The sequence below is a fragment of the Natator depressus genome, chromosome 1 (assembly GCF_965152275.1).
Source record: "Natator depressus isolate rNatDep1 chromosome 1, rNatDep2.hap1, whole genome shotgun sequence".
Taxonomy (NCBI): domain Eukaryota; kingdom Metazoa; phylum Chordata; order Testudines; family Cheloniidae; genus Natator; species Natator depressus.
In genome coordinates, this window is record NC_134234.1 from 283211906 (window position 1) to 283227109 (window position 15204).

The 15204-nt window shown below is 40.9% G+C and overlaps 1 protein-coding gene across 2 annotated transcripts in view; it reads right to left on the reverse strand.

Annotated features, from left to right (window-relative positions):
- The window catches only part of FRS2 (fibroblast growth factor receptor substrate 2), a 79504-nt gene that overhangs the window by 22594 nt on the left and 41706 nt on the right, over positions 1-15204 (reverse strand). Inside the window, exon 2 of one of the 2 annotated variants that reach the window (XM_074942067.1) lies at positions 13406-13483. The exons of the other annotated variant lie outside the window; for it this stretch is intronic. The gene's annotated coding sequence lies outside the window, so the exon portion shown is untranslated. The remainder of the gene's footprint in view (positions 1-13405; positions 13484-15204) is intronic. 2 annotated transcript variants of the gene reach the window in all.

Genomic DNA, 15204 nt, shown 5'->3' on the forward strand with positions numbered 1-15204 from the left:
AAAACAGTAAAATGAAAGTCATGGTCTGTCTAAACTCTAAACTAGTTAGCCAACAATGAATTTAATATAATACATTTGTACCAGAGTTGAAAGCAAATATTTAATGCGCAATACCAAAAAAGCTTACAAGCACTCTCTGAATGTTACAATTAAGACTTTTCAGTTGCAGTAGTACTACCATGGTCAAAGGCTTCAGAAATACCTAACTGGGTTTTCACAACTGCCTGCTGTCAAACCAAGAAAAAGGACAACATTCAATTTGGAACTTTACGAAGACATTCTTAAAATAGCAGAAACATTAAAGGTTTCATTCTCACTAAGTCCAATTTCTGTTTGCCCCCCACTTAAATGCCATAGTTTAATTCTAGGGTCAGCTCATTAAACAAAAAATTTGGAAATTAGTTTAATTTGAAGCTTCAGGATAAATCCTTGAGATTTTGAAGGAGGAAAGTTGAATAACTGGAAAAACATGTTATGTTTGTGATGTGGATTGAACCTGGGAAGAATTCTATTTCATGGCGTCCCCTCTGGGCAGTGAATTCAAGTCACGGCCTGCTGGACAGTTACTTCTACTTAAACTGAAATACAACAATCCCTCAAATAATTTTCAAACTCACTTTACAAAACTGCTCTTTTAGCTACAGAGTAATCTCTGCCATTTAATCACATTTTTATTAAGTGTCTGGTTTGCTCACTTTTCAGGTTAAATTAAGTATGAGACTGTAGCACCATCACAAAGCAGATGACTAAACATATTTTTCTGCTCTCAGATTCTTCTTGGTAAAATCATAACTTGACTTTTAAAACTGGAAATCATTTAAAAATCCTGGGAAAGTATGTGGGGGGGGGGAAACACTTGTCAATTATTTAACGGAAGCATTCTGCTGAAAATACCAGTGGTAACACCAGCACCGAATTACGAAAGGGAAAAAACAAAAAAGTGACTGATTATTTTTTCTAAATTCTTGAAACAAGAAAAAAAAACAAGCTTTTGAGTCTGCAACCTGTTCAGACTTCAAAATTAGTGTACAGTATTTCAAGTCCCTTCACTGGAAAGGGAAAATTCTGTCTTACCTGTGAGTTTTCTTTTTAGAAACCTCCATGTCAGCTAGTCTTCGTAGTAGGGCAGTCCCCATCTCTATAGCAAGGGGAAGCATATTAAATCTCTTTCGGGAGCGTGGGCTTTGGCGCACCTCAGGAAGAACTAATGATCATTCTGGAGATTTTTTTTTTCCAGCTTTGGAAGCTGTATAAAAGTTTTTAAGTGCCAGTCAACACAAACCATTTGCAGCAGAGCCTTTACAGAAATTTAGGAATTTCCTAGAAGAATACCCTCATCTGTTTCAAACTTCTTAAGAAGTGTGTGTGGTGGGGGGGGGAGGAGAATTGGACATTAATCAATTCTCTGAGGGAGGGTCAGACTGCAACATGGAGGTTCCTCAAATGAAAATTCATGGATAAGACAGACTTTTCCCTTTCAGTCCCCTCCATGTTGCAGTCTTCATAGTGGAAAGCAGTAAATCATCCCTAGGGAGGGAGGATTCCATTTACTCCTGTAGAACTGAAAAGGAATTTACAGAACAGGGTACCCCAGTAATCCTTGGTTTCAGAGTAGCAGCCGTGTTAGTCTGTATCCACAAAAAGAAAAGGAGTACTTGTGGCACCTTAGAGACAAACTTATTTGAGCATAAGCTTTTGTGAGCTACAGCTACCAAATGCTTCAGGATGTCAAGTCTAGTGTCTGAAAAAGCAGATGGAAAACCCTTTAGTAGCCTCACAGATTTCCTTTTAAGATTTCCATCCACAAAAAAAGCCACTGCTCTTTTCACAGAGTGCATAGAAACAAAAGGAGAAGAACTCTGAATGTCTCTGCTATGAATATCTTTACCTGTAGGCTCTGTTCACGTCTAACTTATGCATTTCTACTTCCTTAGGATGTCTGGATTCAACCAGAAGGGCAACATAAAACTTCCTATTATATAAGAAAGATTGTAGTCACCTTGAGGATGGAGGGCTGGCTAATTCACAGAACTACCATGTTTGAGAGAAAGTATAAGTCAGGTTTCATCGAGAGCCTGCCAAAAACAAACACTCTTCGACGAGAAAGTGGTGAATAAGCAAGATACTTTCAGTGAGAAGGGAAAAGCACGTGCAAGACTGAAAGGTAGTTCTATTCGAACTTGTAGGACATAGATCAAGATCATGCCAAGAGCCTGCATATTGCCAGAGGACTGATAAGAGTGGCGGCTGTTAGGAATCTATTACATGGCAATAATGAGAAATTCTTATGCATTTCTTACAGTGCGATATACCAACAGAAACTGACTTGTCTTTCTAAAACACTGGTCTCCAAACTGTGGGGCTCACCCCCCTAGAGGGGCATGGAGGAACATTCAGGGATCACAGTGAGGCCTGGGGCCAGCCCCCATGGGGGGCAGGGAGGGAGTGCCACCCAGCCCCTCTTTATTCCCAGCTCTGCTCCAGCCCTGGTCTCCGACCACCACAGTTCCCCAATCCTGGCTCTGCTCCTGACCCCAGCCGTGGCTCCCCTTACCCTTGTCTGTGCCCTTCTCTCCTCCCCCCCTCCCTCCCCGGGAGAAGTGGCCTCAGCTTGGGGGGGGGGGGCAACAGGGGTCAAGGGGGCAACCATGAAAAGTTTGGGAACCACTGATCTAAAACAAAAAAAAAAAAAAAGTGTTGCCCTTGACATCCATGGTCAGGGTGTCTTGCAAAAAAAAAACACTGTGTCCTTTGCATTATCTGACTTTCACTGATATGTATCCCTTGTAACACCAATATATAATCATCATGTGATACATAGACATCATTTGTGAATTTCCTCCGAGATGCTAGGAGAATGGTTTTTTGCACTGCTATTGTAGCCACACTGGTTCCAGGACATTAGAGAGACAAAGTAGGTGAGGTAGTATCTTTTATTGGGCTAACTTTTGTTGGTGAAAAAGAAACTTTTGAGCTACACAGAGTTCTTCTTCAGGTCATCTTCCCAGGTGTAACCAAGGCTGATGGAAGCCAGAGAGTGGCAGTGGTATAACAAACAGGCTACTGGACGCGAGCTCCTTAACACAGTTACTCAGTGCGTGCTTGTATGATGGCTGGAAACACCCTGTCAAGAGAGCTACAGCAGACAAACTGATAAGAACAGATATTAGTTTAGGAGATAATGTTTGTACTTCACGGTCCAAGAGACACAGACAAGGTTTTTCATCTCAGGGCCAAAAGCCCCAAAACATCAAGATGCTTGATCACAGCCTTTGATAAGCCAAGAGACTACTTACACTTCATCTTAGCTCTGAGGAGCTGAGAAGCAGGAAGGCATTTTGAGGCACTTAGAGGGCAGACAGTGACAACCCCTCACTGGGCTGGACTGCACCCCAGAATGTGACCTGAAGAATTCTGTGTAGCTTGAAAGCTTGTGTCTTTCACCAACAGAAGTTGATTCAATAAAAGATATTACCTCACCCACCTTATCTCTCTAGGAGAATGTTTATCAACTTCTTAGAATGAGCACCTGTAATTCTTTCCTATCTGTTTCCCAGCTGACTGATTAGGCAGCACTGGATATTTGTTCAAGATGGGTCCCTGTTGCAGTATTGGGTGGGAAGGGCAGGGGTGGGATCTGAGATGAGGTTCAATGGGTCAGGTCTAAGAACCAAGCCGTGAGGGTTAATGAGGTGTAATCCCTGTAGTCTGCTCCTTCACAATCTGTGTTACCATTTTGATCCTCAGTGGCTGCAAGGAGTTGGGGATAGGAAGAAAACAAAAAAAAGGAGACTTTTAGCCCTCTTTCAAAGATATGGGGACCACAACCTCCGCTTGTGAGTGTGCATCTCACATGGTACCTCTTGGCTTTCCAACTGGAGTTGGATGCAAACGGATTCACAAATAGGCTTTAAGTCTGACCCGTGAGGCACAGAAAGGCTAGGTGTTGTAAACTGCATTCCTTTCGTTCTAAGTTCATCTTCAGATGCCAACTTTCCTTCTTTGTGTAGAACCATGGTGGGAGGGAAGGAGAGCAAGTGAGCATACATGCATGTTTCTGCCAAGGGCACAAGCAAGAATATTTCTCCCAGCAGGGCTGAAGATCTTCAGCCTTCGCAGGCACATACAGACTGTTTCCAAAGAATCAAAAATGCTGGAAATGCAGGTGTATGCTTGACGGCTCACAGAACGAGACAGGTTATACTCTATATCTCGTCTCTGGGCTACATCCCTCTCCCAAGTCAACGAGGGGTCCAGCTATGTTCCCTTTACATGGGGTCTGGTATCTGTGCAGATGACAAGTTCCTCCAGACTCAACATCAGGCAGCTGTTAAATAATATTAAGAATGAGTTCATTGAGATACCAATACTGGATCTGGACCAAGAACTTTCTATACTATTTTGCTGCAATTGCTGGCTGGAAGCAAAGCAAGAATTGTGCCAGGCATACACACAAGACCAACTAGCCCAGGAGCCGAGTCAGATTTTTCCTATGAGAAATGTGCTAATGGTTGGCAAATAAGACACTATTTTCTTTTCTCTCCCTCCTGCCTTCCCCAAAGAGATTGTCCCGGACAATAACTTAGATGCTGGAGTTTTATGAGGGCTGTAATTGGCTCTTCAAACCTGTTTGCTCAAAGCCATGTTTCTGATGGCTTTTTAGCAATGGTTGCTGGGTCCAGTGTAATATGACAAGAAGGCTGTCCAGACAAGGGTAAACATGTATCCCTTTCACTTGAAGGAAGGGATGAATTGTGAATATCCATGTAGACGTTACGAGTCCAAAAAGGGAATACTTTGTTGTAGCAGAGACTAAAGTATCTCTGGGTGAGTCTCCCCAATCACATCTTCAGTAGATCTCTGGGAGGTTTATTTTCACATTCCAAAGTCTTGGAAAGAAAATGCTGCAATGATGGATTTTAGTATTTCTAACTGGAATATATGATCTCCTTCTGGACTTTGAGGAACCAGAGATCTAAAATTTGTACCACAAAGAATCTTTTACTTCTTCCAAAATATTCGTCTCTCACAGAACTGGTTCTTATTGTTTCAATGTGCGGGAGATGGACTATGCACGTTTCGTCTTCTGATGCTATAAAGGTTCTTGCTGATAGTGCGGATTTATTTTAATTTACTGTGAGTAAAGGATAAACTTCTCCCTAGGACAATAAGTGAGTTCTACTGAATATCCTTCCCTGATTATCTCAAGCTCCTATTCTCTGGAGGGGATTCACTTCTAGATCAGGGCCTACCCTGAAGCATCCCTGCTCAGGGGAGGGAGTTCTTCCCAAAATTGGGAAACCCAAAAAATAAGAAGCTTTGAAGGCTGGATGGTTTTCCAGAGAATCCCAGTCTTGGTCTTCCAAGTCCACGAGAGAGAATGGCCGCTTCCCAATTTGTAATATCCATGCTGGAATCTGGAGGAGGATTGGCTTCAAAGGAAATACCTGCTGAAATAAGGTAATTTGAAGTGTCTCTCACTGGCAAGGACTTATCCCCTTGTCTAAAGTCTCAGCGTCTGCTTTGCTTCTATGCTCCCAAAATGCTTACAACAAGATATTTGGAAGGGTATCAGAGTTTAGCCTGTAATTCCAGTTTCTTCAAGTGCAGCCATAGCTGCCCCCGGGACACAACTTTGAAGCTTTGAATGTTCAGCAAGTCAAAGACATAAGGTGGATGAGGTAATCTCTTTTATTGGACCAACTTCTGTTGGTGAGAGAGACAAACTTTCGAGCTTACACAGAGCTTCAGACCAATAAAAAGATATTACCTCACCTACCTTGTCTCTCTAATATCCTGGGACCAACATGGCTACAACATTACATACAGCAAGTCAGAATCAGGTGAAGCATCAGTCCTAAAAAAGCTAATAAAGAAATCTAGTTTAGAATAGATTGTTTTTCTTTTTCCCCTGCATGCTCACAAGCTGTTAACAGTTAAGCATAGACCTCCACAATAAGACTACACCCAGACGCTCAGGCTGAGACTACTGTATCCAAGTTTAGTCTGAGTGATTTTATTCTCATCTGTGGGTTTAGCAAGATTACTCTCCAACTGGTATGATTATGCCCTTTAACAAAGTCACAACAGGCTTAACCTTAGGCAGACTAATGAAGACTTTAGGTAGGGAATTGCCACTCCATCTTAAAATCACACCCTCAAATAAGGGGATGAACAACACAGCTCTTCAACTTTGCAAGTTATTTTGTTTGTGTTTCATTTTCTAAAAATCCATAAGCACTTGTGAAGTTAGATCCTCTCCCTCTGCAATTTGTGCTTAACTATGGAAAGCTTAGTCAGTCTGAGCATCTTGCTCAAAAGCCTCAACTTTAGAGATTTCTCCTAGAGACCTAGATGGGACACTCATAAGACGTGTTAAGACTTTGCGGTTTCCTTTTAAGATCTGATTGTGAGAAACATTCTTCACCAGACCTTGGATCAAACCTTCAAGAGAAGTGGGGAGGAGCCCTCTGAGGGGGAAAGTGCATTACCAGAGAGATTGCAAGGACAGTCTGCAGGCATATATCCTTCATTTCTCTACAAGGAAAAAAGAGTAGCCACTTTATGACCTCCTGTGTGAATTCTGGAGGATAGAAGGGGAGATATAGTAGGCTCATCTCCCAAGGAGGGAATTCAAATCATTTTACCCTGTGCTCCTTGCTGCTGGGTCCAAGCTGAGCAAGAACCAACTGCACAGAATGAGGTATGAGCTGGAGCCACTGGAGACAAGGGACCCATTGGTATCAGGGAGGCGACAGGAAATGAGAGAGCTGTGGCCTTGCAAGTAAAATAGCTTGTGGGAAAGGGGAGATGCTTTGTAGCCTTCTCAGCCATCTCACACAGTCCACACCTACTAACTGGCTCGAAACAGGAATTTCATCCTCCTGGTTGTCATGGGGTGAGACCATGCCTTACCCCAAGATTCAGGAGTCTCCAGTGAAAACTCTCAGCCTTCAGAACAAGCAGAAAAGGGATCTCATATTTTGGGGAAGGGGAACAACTTACCCCCAAGTTTAATGACACTGATTCTGGCCTGGTCTCCATGAAAGAAGCTTCCATGCAGTCTGCTCAACTGTCTTGACATGGACCTTGCCCATGTGCTGGCTGGGAACTGAATTCCTGTGGCCTGCTGTCTGCCATTTCTGGAGAGGGTGAGAAGGCGAGGTGCTGTTCTCCAAACCCTCCTCAGAAAGCCAATCTAATTTTTTTTTTTTTTTTTAAGTTTAGTCTTTTTGAGGAAAAGCCTCAGAGCCATTGAAGAATTTGAGACACACTTGTTGATAATCTTTTAAGAATCCTGCAGAAGCTCCTGCAATAATCTCGTGTGCACGCAGCTTGTAGGCCGACAACTCTGGAGCTCAGCCTTAGAGCAAAGACGTCATCTAGCTCTAGTTGTCATGGAGATGGTGAACTTCCCACTTTGAAAAATGACATGGAGGGGCCCGAGAATGGACCATTTTTAATACTTAATATTTAACTCTATTAATGAGAACTCAAATTAGCATAGCTCTAAAAATGACAACCCTATTGCTGCTTGGACACTGCCTCTTGTAGAACTTTTTTAAAGAGCAGTATGTTGAAAAAAGGGCTTATTCTCTGCCAAACAATTCCTGCATAAAATATTCTTAAATGTAGGTATCTTATGCATGAAAACATTACATTCTAGTCTTTGCCCCCTTTTTAGTCCCCTCCCCCATTCCTCTTCAAGAACCAATCTTACATGGGAAAAAAAAATATGAGGGATGAAAGTGGATTCCTTATTTCAACTAGAAAGCAACAGAAGTACCAACTCAAGAATTCTATTCACACTACTTCCCTATTAAAAAAAAAAGAAAAGGTGTGCATGCGAGTGCATCTTATCCTAGACCTCAGACAATTAGAATTAATACACCAGCTCAAACTCAGAATGTTGACACTAGCTTCCATAATCAACTCTTTGGAAGCAGAATTGGTTTTCTGCTCTTAACCTTCAGGCTTTTTTTCAAGTAGTGATTCACCCAGCCCTCAGAATACATCAGTGGTTCTCATCCAATACTACCTGTATGGCTCTGAGGAGGTCACATGGGCCACAGCTGTGTGCCGATTAGGCTGCAGGTTCAGAACCACTGGAATCTCTCTTCAGTTCAACCACTATCACTACCGTCTGTCTACAACCTAAGAGTTTTCACAAGATATCTGATGGTAGTAGCAGGACATCCAAGATGACAAGAAATACACTTCTACCGTACTTGGATGATTGGCTTCGGAGAGTGAAATCCCCACTGTTGTCCCACCTTAACGAGCTTCTCATATACTTCTAAAATCAGTTTTCTAACGGTAAACTAGCTCTGATCTCAAGAATATGGAATGTCACATCACTAACAGCAGCATTTACTGATTCAAATCACCACTAGCTGACTTCTTCCTACAACACGGTCATTAAATTTGAGAGCAAGAGGTTTTTTGTTTTGGCTTTGAATTATGTAATAGGTCGTGCCTAAAAAAAAAAGATTTTTTTTTAAATTATCTAGAGGTTAGTTACATTGTAATTGATTTTCCTTCAGTTTTGACATCTCTTGTTTTCATCCACAACTGTCTTAGACTTTTTAGTCATTAAGATTACTTGCTATTTGTTTAGTTACATCCCTTTTACTGAACCTTGTTTAACAAAGAATTCTTTTGTGTTGCAAAAATACTTAAGTAGCATATAAGGAGTGTATTTTATAAGTCAACCTACATACCTAATGAAAAATACTTGAGTACTGGGTGCTCTCACAGAGCTAAGGAAAAAATGTGTTTTTAAATGATTGAGTTAATGAGTTATGAAATCCTCATTTCAAACATTCCCCTTTTAAGGTACATTCAGTTTGCCACAACAGTTGCCATATTATACATGCAACAAATTTACAGTTGCACAATTTGCACAGACTACATCTTTCTTTATCCCAGGGTAGCATGGTAGCAGCAACACATGATCGCATGACCATAAACTCAATTGCAATTCCCTGTCCATAAGGCTTCTCCAGAACTTCCAGTTTGTTCAGTATGCAACAGCACACATTTATTTTCAGTATTTTACACCAGTCCTGCCTTCTTTACATTGCCCTAAGTTGACGGATGGACTATAAACTGACAATGTTGGTTTTTCAAACTTTTAATGCTATAGGCCCAAGCTGTATTAGACGCGGAGGCCTCATTTTGACAGGTGTCTGCAGTCATACACCAACAGCCTTTCAGTGAACCATCTTTGCATGTCAGGTTAGTAAAACAAACATGCCTTTACTGAGGAGGGTTCCAGAGTATGGAATCTACTATACCCTGAAATTCATCCCAGTACTTATTTCACTTTTTTTTTTAAATGCCTAAAATATTTTTATCTGCCTGCAAATAGTGTAAGCTGTCATCTCCTCCCTTAGAAAAGAACAATCATAGTTGGCCCCACATCTGTTATATTTCTTTCATTCCTTTCCCTCCAGCAACTTTTTTTTAATTGCCTTATTTGCTTTTTATTTGTTTGACTATTATGATAGTGGTTAACATTATCTTTACTTGGAACCTCAATTTTATGAAACCTAGATGGGACAGATTTATACCCAGAGTCCATGTGCTTTAAGGACCCTATTACCAAAAACAGCCCAATGAAAAAAAGTGCAAACTCTGTAGTGTCTGGAGAAAATACAACCAGGCTTCTATGTAATTTAAAATAAATCTTGTAATTTTCCTGACTCCCACCAAAATCACTGTTCCACTGTGGCATTTATCAATATTCAGTGAAACGCAGAGTATCCACTGAAATACTGACACCTCAAAGAAGGTCTGCAAAATGAGGGGCTGCATTGTGTGACTACATTATGTCAGATTCCTGCTATATAATGCAGCAGATAGGCTGCATGGGAATCCACTCAGTTCTCTGGACAAGAAACTAGTGTTCTAAATGCGGACGTTTTTGGGTGGCCTATACAGAACACAGATGCATGTTCAGATAGAACTGGAAAGCCCTCCAGACACTAAGTTAGTGTCAGCAATTGGATAGACGGAAACAGATGGGAAACCTACCATATAGAAAAAAATGCTATTGAGTAAAACAAAGGGAGCAGCCTTTAAGAAGCACCTTATTCCCTCCAGAAGATAAGGTGACAATGCAATCAACCCTCTGAACTTAGTTGATGTCTATCTTACTTGTTGGCACTAGATTCTTTCTCTAGGCTTCAGCTGAATAATTTAGTAGTAGACACTGTGGTAGAATAAAATGTGGAAGAAAAGAAGGACCATTGGTTGCTCAGATGTGGCAAATCCTATTAAGCCTAGTATCCTATTTAGACTTAAGTAGTTCTTACTTTGACCTTTGTCTTTTTTCTGGCTAGAGTGGCTTCCTAGAACAGAGGTGGGCAAACTATGGCCCGCGGGCCCGTCCTGCCCGGCCCTTGAGCTCCCAGCCAGGGAGAGTAGCCACCAGCCCCGCCGCTGCTGTCCCTCTTCCCCCGTAGCCTCAACTCGTCGCACTGCCAGTGCTCTGGCCCACCACTCCTCTGGGCAGCGCGGCTGGCTCCGGCTGGGCAGCAATCTCCTACTGCTCTGAGCAGCATGTGAAGGTTGTGGGGGTGGGGGGGTTGGATGGGGCAGAGGTTCTGGGGCAGTCAGAGGACAGGGGGCGGTTGGATAGGCGTGGGAGTCCCCGGGGGCCTGTCAGGAGACCGGGGGGGTGGATAGGGGTCGAGGCAGTCAGGAGACCGCGGGGGCGGGGGGGGGGTTGGATAGGGGGTGGGGTGGTTGCCAGGCTGTTTGGGGAGGCAAAGTCTTCCCTACCCAGCCCTCCATACAGTTTTGCAACCCCAATGTGGCCCTCGGGCCAAAAAGTTTGCCCACCTCTGTCCTAGAATGATGCCAAATTCTTTAGATTATTTTCTACAATTTGTGGTGTAGAAGTCTGAAAAAAACAACAGTATCGATTTAGAGTCCATTCACCACTTTAGGGCAATATAAAGGAGGCAGGGCTGGTGTAAAATGCTGAAAATAGGTAAGTGCTGTCACATACTGCACAAGCTGCAAGCTCCGGAGAAGCCCTGTGGAAAGGGGACTGCAATTGAGTTCATGGTCATGAGAGCATGTGTTGCTGCTATGAGGTTATCTTGGGATAAGGCATCACATGCAACATGTCTTCTGTATCAAAATTTTGCTTCAAACCAGTAATTGCTGGCTGTGCAGGCAAGCCTCTTGGAGCTGGCCCACAGGGGTGAACTTCTTAAGAGTTAATCAGGAAAAACCAGATTTGTGCTTATTAGCCCCGACTGGAAAATTCACTAGGAGTTTGGAAATAGAACAGAGAAAAAGTAACAGGTTTCAGAGGAGGAAACTTCTCCCATGGAAAGAGAGTAGTTTAAAAAGACAGAAACCCTTGAAAGAAGATTCAGAAGGGTCATGATGTTCTTTCCCATACATCCCCACGTATGCAGCCTTTCTTCAAATTAACTGTTTCTTCAAGATGTCTTGCTGAATCCTTGCCTTGCATTCTCCAGCACATGAAGATCTAACAGCAACTAGCTTCCCATTTTGTCTACTTGAGAGACAGTAGGGGCATTTTAACAGTTAAGAAAGCTGAGCTGGGTCACTGAGCATAATCCTGCACTTTCATCTATCTGGCATCAGTCGTAACAAAAAGAGAACAAGTACTTGAGGGGAAAAAAGCAAACTAAAACAGACCAAAAACTACAGCGAAGGAGATGCAAGTGGGAAGTAACGGTACTGGAAAATTGTTTTGATTGGAGCTGTAGCCTGATTATGAAAGGTCAATAAAATCTAAAATCCTGAATGGTGGAGCTGAAGGTATTAAAAAAAGTGTACTTTATATATTTGTCTATGATAAGTGTTTAAGTATAAGAATTTTTTTTATAATTAAAATTAAATACATTCACAGACTAATTATTCAAATTATGTTGAATTTAGACTGCTTTTCTCTCTACCCCTTGCCCAAAACAAAACCATGACATTTTCCTGATAAAACTGCAATGAATCTGACTCCTAGAAAAACAAAATTATTGTAACCACACACAAGTGCCAGCACAGAGAATTGTAGTTTCTACATACCGCCCACACAGCACTTTTTGAACATGTGATTAGGAGGGCTGATGCATGATCACACTAAATTCCTTCCCTCAGCTCACACATCAAGAACTTGCCCTCTCAGCTGCATTCTTCTTCAAACAGCCACTGTAACCTTAGCAACCCTCTGCTCCTAATATGGACAGCTGGTCCATTTAGAGTCAGCCCTAGTTGGCAACGAAAATGGTTGTTCCCTCAAATTCGGAAGAGCTTGTCCTCTTAATTCCCGAACTACTAATCACAGGGGTTGATTTAAAATTCTGAAACTTGATTAGCACTTTTGTTCAGTTGCAGAGATTTGTGCAGCATTTCAATCTGTTTGAGCTAAAAAAACCTGAGGAGCTATTTCCTATGTATTTTTCAAACATTGTTAATCAAAGTAAGTATCATAGTACATAAAACAACACAGTTTGAGAAAATATTTGGGGGAGGGAAGGAAAGAGAACAGACTAAGCTGTAAGGAAAGATCTCTGAAGATCCTACTGTAAAAATAAACTGAAAATCTTGATGTGCCAGTATATTAAATTGTAAAGCTGCAAACACCCAAAGCATTTTTCTCAAAGCTGAAAATAATGATTTTAGTAACCTGCAAGAAGCTATCTACATTTTTGTTCCGTAACTATTCCTGACTAACGACCATTTACAAACACATACTTAACCCATGCAAGGGCAATCACTCCGAAGATGCCTTTGTGCTCTTGTATTCTTGTTATAAAAAAAAAAAGGGGAGGGGGGAGTGAGGGTCTCAAGGGGTTGGTATAGGAGTGTGTGGAGAACTGGCCATTGATGACAAAATTTAAGATTAATCTCAAAATACTTAAGGATTAATAAAAACCAAGATTTGTGCACAGCTGAACCTATCAAATATATGACATCTCTTTCATAAGATCTCTCTTATGATTCTTTTTTCCACTCAAGGCGTATCATTTACTCCCTTAATTCTACCACACGGAATATATACATCCAGTAAGGTAAATACATTCTGGCATATCTTCAGGTGGTAAAAGAGGTAACCATTCTTTTCATTTCAGAATTCCAAGGATTTGAGAGGAGAACTGGATATGAATTTTTCTATTCAATAGCAACACAGAAGTTCCTCTATGTTAAACACAATTTTCAATCTTCACCGGTCTATTTGTTTAAAATTTTACTTAAAATACACAGTGTTTCTATTAAAGTCCTCAGATCCACAGCACTCACTCATTTATTCCATCATACTTCAGTACGACATAGGCAATATACTACAGGACAATTTTCAAAGGCCACGGCTTCTCCAGTGGCACAGCACCTTGATTCTGGACTTTATTAATCTACTCTTCTGATTTACCTTGCATTCTATCAAGTTCAGCAGCAATTCAAACACCTTCAGCAGCAACAAACTTTTCATCATTCATCTGTCATCCACCTTGAAAACAGGCAAGAGTTCAAAACAAAATTTAAAAATAGAAAAGACTTGGGTAAAATATGCAATAGTAAAAGACAAGGGTTACATTAAAAAGGGTATACTTCAAACAGCTAGATAAGGATAAGATTAAATATAAAATGGCAAGACAAATACTAAGACGGGTCAAGACTTAAAAACTCATTAAAAAAAGACTATATAAAAAGTGTCTCACTGTAAAGCCCAGCCCCCAAATAATTTATATGGCTCTTTTATGCACCCTCTATTTTTCAGATCCTTTTTAAAATGTAGACACCAGAACTGGACACAGGACCCTACAGCTACTCACATTTATACACCCAGAGACCACATGTGGAGTCCCCATTTACTTCCTCAGTACAGGACTGGGGAAATAACTACTTGCAGGTTGGAGTCCTGTGTTTGTAAAGCACCTAGCACAGCGAGACCCTGATCCTGAATGCAGTTTTTGGATGGTACCACAATACAAATAATAAAAATTAAATGGGATAAAAATAGAAATAATTAAAATAAATCCTATATATGAAGCAGGAAATCTAAATTAATCTTAAAGACAAGTTTGTTGTGAGAACTGGGGGAACATGCACAACACAATTTATAAAATATAATCAATTCTTTCCTGTGATTTGATTACACCATTGTAGGCTGCTGGACTGGTCCATCCTCTATGTGAGTCAGGTGACATCAACTCCAAGAGGATTTTGAGCTGTTTAAGCCACACTATTGTCCCAGTAATTAGACACAGAAGAGACCCAATTAGGTCATGTAGCCCATCCCTCCTTTGTAGCGTAGGATTGTTCCATGCATTTTGTTTTTCAGTCCTCTGTACGTCTAGTTTTAACAGTCTCAATGATCTTTCCACAACTTATTTTGGGAGACTTTTCCATAATCAAATACATCTTTCTGTTAGGAAGGTTTTTCCTAATATTCTGTCTAAATTTTCCTTTGCTTAATTTAGTCACACTATGCCCTGTTCCACTCCTTTGTGCCACTCTGAACAATTTACTCTTTTTCCTTGGTGTTCACATCTTCAAGATACTTATAGACCAATATGTCCAGGTCCACCCCATCTGATATAATTATTTAGCCAGTCCACACCTGTGTATACTATTTTAATCTTCATTCATAGAACAATCCCTCCAGACTCCTAATCACTGTATTAGTCTCCTCTGAATTCTTGTCAGTTTAAACTATATCTTTCTGAAAGAAGAGGCCAGAAGAGAAACCTCAATGTTGGCTTTTGAGGTTTGTTTGACCAAGGAAGCACTATTAAAATTATTTTAGTTTTGGAAATTCTTGGTCCTCTTCAAATATAACATGATAATTTATATGTAAAGTGCAACATTTTCTCCTTGGAGCTCATGCCTCAGGACACAGTGGCTGGTTTAGGTGAATATCTGAAAGAAATAAAGAACTATGTATATGCTGAAGTAATCTACCAGCTAATTCAAGCTACCTAGATATTTTTATGACCTCAATTTTTTTTCATTTCCCCCATCTGCAGTGAAAGAAAATCCTAAATATACCAAAACCATCCAGTTAAAGGTCAACCAACAGAGAATGCTGGTGAGAAAATTAAGACCTTCCTTACACAGGAAAATTTTACCAGGGAAAACAAATGCAGTTAAATAGCTTGTATCCCTGTATGGACAGTATTATTCTGGTATCAGAATTTCTCTTTTCAGTTTAGCTTAAACCCTTTCCCA